A 5466-nucleotide genomic window follows, 5' to 3' on the forward strand; every position below is an offset into this window, starting at 1 on the left:
CCTGTACAGGGACCTATCATCCCAGATGGCAATGAGTTCAAGCCTAGGGCAGCCAGGAGCAGCTCCCCACACCAGCTCAGAAGACCCTCCCCACCCAGCACTTCTTCCAAGTGCTCTTTAACCTCATCACAGGTCACAGCAGTCGCCCCAAGAGAGGACAGAGCAGCAGACACAGTGGTGGTGGTTCCCGAGTGTTGTGTGCAGCATTTCACATCCAGCGTCTCAGGAACGTGTCCATGCAAGCATGCGTACCATTCTTTAGACTGCTCCCCTAATTTCTCGAGTGAGGGGACCAGGCCTTCCTAATTCACTTTAGGTGCCTGGAATAACAAAGTATTTCACCAGAAGGGGTGTAAGCAGTGCTATCCGATAAGAATACGAAGAAGGAAAAAGCAGATATCTTAAAGAAAACGTGTGTTCTACTCACAGTAAAATATCAGACCAATGCACAATATACTGCAAAACTGTAACACAATACGGCCAAACACAATGTTCAAATATTGAACTGTTCAAGCATGTGAAGATCATCTTCTGAAAGACAAACTTGGTTCTTATTTTGTAGCTACCTTTGTGTAACTTCAACTGCTGTCCCTCAACAAGGTCTGACACTGTCTTGGTACTTGTTAGGAAGTTGGATGAGACAATGTAAGCTCAACAGTCAACTCCCGGGATCTCCCAGCGCTCATTTTCAGCATTCGTCCAAGGACTGGGCATCATCTTCATCCCTCACTTCTCGGTATCTCCCTGAAGACTCCCCTTCTGGATTGTAGCTCTGCATTGTAATATTCAGTCTCTCGGCTAGTTTCTGTGCTGCGAGCTTTGCCCGCATCTCCTCATAATTCTGCTTCTGCTCTTTCTGCAGAGCCAGCGACTCTTCTATGGAGAGCAGCTGTGCAGGCAGGGGGTGGAGCAGAAGAAGGCGAGCTGCTGTGACATCATCAAGATGCTGCCTAGCCCTGCATAGCTGCTCTTCTGAGGAAGCAGGAGACTGAGCCCTCTGACAATGACTTGGTGAGTCACTCTGTTGTGTGGGTAACACATTGGTCTTAAACTTATGAGGAGGGGGGCACTGGGTTTCTAGCTCGCATTTCTAGCACTGTCATGTAATGAGGCTTCTTAGGAGTCTCACTCTGCAGTTCTGGAAAGTTCTCAGTGCTGGTGTTTTCTTCTGAGGGTTCAGTCTGGTCTGCAGTTGTGATCTTTTGCAATTTAGTGATAAACAGACTGTCGACGCTGCTGGAAACCTCTTCCGCTTGACTTGAATGCTGGGGGAGATGTTCATTAACTTCAGATGGGGGAGCCTGGGCTGTGATGCTGACAGACGGGCTGGTACTCACTGTGCAGCCAGTCTCCAAAGTCTCTTCATTGTCTTTGTGAGTGAGCTGTGTAGGTCCCTGAGTTTCTGAGGTTGTTTTCGATGATTCAATGTCTACTGACGAACATTCAGGAACTAATGATGAAGTATCAAGCATCAGGTCAGAATTCTGAGCCTTGTCTATGACGGTATCAACTCTTGTGTTTGCTTTATGCCTTAGCTTACAGTCAACACTAACAGGATGAAGTAGTTCAGTTCTCCCTCTGACCTCTTCACTTTCTGAAATGGCAGCTCTCAGTTTGGCAGTGGCGTCGTCTGAGATCTTTTTACCTTTGTCGGGCAATTTGCAAATGAATTTTTCTTTGTGCAAAAGTCTCTTCTGGCGCCTCAACCTCTCCCGCAGCTCAGCCAAACTCTGCCGCCCCACATCCTCAGGAACTGGGGGCTCGAAGCCGTGGGGCAGGGAGCACATTGTGCATGGGCTGAGGCTGGCCCCGCAGGCAGGGTTCCCCAGCAGGGCCCCTGGTGGTCGCAGGCCCCGTGGCGGCGGCAACTCTGGAGCACGCGCAGGAGTCGCCATTTTCCCAGAAGAGCCAACAAAATTGTTTAAATTGATAAGAAATATATGTTGGTCCATAATCAGTTTTAATTTTAGAAGGCGGTCCCATAACAGCAGAAGTTTCCAATAGATACTGTATAACATGAGCAGTGCATACTCCTGGCAATGGTGTAGCCCATACAAATTTTGAAAAATTATCTATGCTTACATGTATATATGAAAGGCGACCAAACTCAGAAATATGGGTTCCATCCATCTGCCACGATGTATTAGGTTGCATTCTTCTGGGATTAATTTCAGATGGAATACATTTTATAAGTGAAGGCTCACAAATACGACAATTAGCAATAATTTGTTTGGCTTCAGAATAGGGAACCTTATATTTAATATGCAAATATCCTGTATTGGCATGATTATGACTGCTTTCTTCTGGGGTAGCAAATGCCACTAATTGATCTACCATATGATTGCCATGTGTTAAAGATCCTGGCAATCTTGGATGTGATCTAATATGTGTAATAAATATTCTAGAGTTTCAGAATAACAATAGTCCTTTAATATGTGAGAATAACATTTAATATAGGCTTAGATGTAGAAACAACAGCAGTTGCAATATTCTGTACTACTACTACAACATAAGCTGACTCGGCTATAATATTTTTACATCATGAGTAAAATCCGGCAATACATTAATTACTGCTAATACTTCATTTTGTTGTACTGACCCAAAAGAAGATTCTTGTCCCCAAAATTTATCTTTGGTCCAATAAGCCATCTGTCTTAGATCTTTGGTCTTGGAGCCATCTGTAAACACAGTAACGGCAGATGGTAATGGATCAACAGAAATTAGTGTATGTATCACATTTTTTTTTTGTTTTCTTAAGCAATCCCAGAATTTACTATGGGGAAAATGAAATTCAGTATTTCTAGTGTAAGAAATCATGGCTAATTGAAAAACTTCAGACGTCTGCATTAAATATTCCACTTTATTTTTGCTTAATGAGAAAACAAAATCAGCACAATCATATCCCCACAGTGTAACAGGTCTTTGTATGCCTTGCTGAATAATTAAAGAAATTTGTTCCTCATATGTTGTTAATGTTTTGTTAAAGTTAAATTTAATATATATCCATTCTAAAGGCAACTCATCTTGAGCTAAAGTGCCTATAGGATATTCAAGAGTATTTCAATGTATAATTTAATAACTCTATCTGGATCAATACGTGCCAAAAATGCATCTTTCCATTTTCAGAGAAGATATACTTACATGCCTTCATATAAGCATTAATATCCCCAGTCTCCTTTATAGGTAATTATGCTCTCCTATACTCTTCATTAGCATTTTCAAAAGCAAGCATTTGCAGCAGTTGTCCTCCAGCTTCCTCTCCTACCATCGTTCTTTCCAATGTTAATTTTAATATACATAAAAACTTAATATATGGTTCATAGAAAGTTACTGCCTTTTTCAACCAACCACTATCATCCTTTATAATAAGTTGGTTGGGCCACACCTTGAACCGATGATAGACATTGTCCCAGGATAGACATTCTTTATCAGCAGGTCTCAGGGTAGAACTGGATATGTGACCCTGTGCTATAGCACTGTCCAGAGTGGTAAATGCAGCTTCTGAAGAGGAATGCAGGCCTGGCCTCTAGACCTCCACCTTCCAGGCCTGTCTGGAGAGCCTGATGCCCTGGCAAAAGAGATTCCTTCTCTCCAGAGGAGCACTGCAGTCAAATGACATCTCAGTGATGAAAACTATCAGTCCCCAAAGGCATGCCACTGAGCAGAGATAGCCTCAGTCATGCACCTCTGCCCATCCCCAGTCCCTCGTTTCAATAACTCAACCCTTTCATGAACTAGATGGCAATACTTGAGGCAGGATGATCAGTAGTTTACTGGCCAATCTGGGCTCTATGAGACGCTCTCGCTGAAATCAGAGCCAGCAGGAAATTCAGTATGAAAGCTCTTTGTAGACAAGCTCAACAACCCGGTTCAGAGCCTGGGACCCCATGCGGTAGGATAAAGTGACTCCCATGCTTTCTGCTCTACCTTCAACACTCATGCTTTGGAATGCACACCCCTACAATGAGATCAATACACATGGAATAAAAATTAAACATAAAAATTAATGAAGACAATGCAGACAATGTTTTAAAGGATCCTGGGAGTCCTCACTCTGCACTTCCCTTTCCTTTGCCTTGGGAACATCACCTGCACCAGAGGCTGAGACTTCCTGCAAGAGAGAGAGGAGAGATGCACTGTTCATTCCGCTGGAGCTGTGCAAAGACCAGAGCCACCTGTCTTTTCCTGATAGTGGGAGCTGGGCCCAAGTGTGGGCTGCTCCTACTAGAGGAACCACAAGAAGAGGACCACCTTCCTCAAACCTTCCTGGAAGTCAGAGTACGGGCTATGGACTTCCCTCAATCCTCAGAAGACTCTCTTTCAGCGATGGCTCAGAGCCTCTTAGGACAGAGAGGGACCAGAGCTTCTCCCCAAAGCAAGATCCCTGTCTTATCTGACAGGTATGTGGGCTTAGGGATGGGACAGAGGATGTGACAAGGTTACATGTAGCACAGGGGCTAGGTTAATAAAGAAGTCAAAGAAGAAAGAAACCTGGAAGATTCCTCATCTGTTCTTTTTTGCTCTATTCGTAGGGATGAGGTGGCAGTGTGGGGTAGAGGACTAGGACACAGCACAGCCTTCTCTGCTCATGGTTAGCTTTCTAGGCTGCCTGGTCACTGTTACCAGCATCTTTTCAACTGTGCCACTCTACTACCAAGGCTGACACAACTGGTGGACCATGTAGCAATAGGACTGTACTGACTTAGCGACATTTGGAATCACACAATGATCATGTGTCACAGATGGGTTTCTTTTTTTAGAAAAGGATTAAAACAAAAACTATTTATTTTGTCCATATGAGTGAGTACACTGTCCCTGTTTTCAGACACAACAGTAGAGGGTAGTAGATGAGATTAGAAATGGTTATAAGACACAGTGTGGTTGCTGGGGATTGAACTCAGATCCTCTGGAAGAGCAGTCAGTGGTCTTAACCACTGAGCCATCCCTCCAGCCCCAGTATATTGTATTTTCAATATTGTTTGTTTTATTTCTTTTCTCACCTATGTCTGTATGGTGTTTCTGTGAGTACAGGTACTGATGTGCCTGTGTAAAGGTCAGGGACAACCTGAGCACAGGTCCTCACCTTCTACCTCTCGTCCATGGCTGTGTATGCTAGGCTAGCCCTTCCCCTAATCCTAGAGACTGTCCACTTTAGGCTCCTATCTCCCTGTGGGAAGGGCTGGATGACAGACTCTACTGCATCCAGGTTCATGTGGCTTCTAGGGACCTAAACTGTTGTTGGGTTTGTTCAGATGAAAATAAACATCATTTCACAGCCCTGGCTGGGCAAGGCAGCGCACGGGTCTTTGCTGCTCTTGCAGAAGACTTGAGTTCAGTCTCCAGCACCCGGGTCAGGTGGCTCACAACCACCTGAGACTCCAGGTCCAGGGACTTCCAAGCTCTTCTGGATCAACCTACATGGCAAAAGCAGGGCTGGGAGCTGGAGGCTTCTGGTGTTGGCTTCTC

The 5466-nt window shown here is 44.6% G+C and overlaps 1 pseudogene; it reads right to left on the reverse strand.

Moving 5' to 3' along the window:
* Positions 1 to 681: 681 nt before the first annotated feature.
* On the reverse strand, positions 682 to 1472 carry LOC134483583 (DNA-directed RNA polymerase II subunit GRINL1A-like; annotated as a pseudogene).
* Positions 1473 to 5466: the final 3994 nt, after the last annotated feature.

This window comes from Rattus norvegicus, chromosome 19, assembly GCF_036323735.1.
Source record: "Rattus norvegicus strain BN/NHsdMcwi chromosome 19, GRCr8, whole genome shotgun sequence".
Taxonomy (NCBI): domain Eukaryota; kingdom Metazoa; phylum Chordata; class Mammalia; order Rodentia; family Muridae; genus Rattus; species Rattus norvegicus.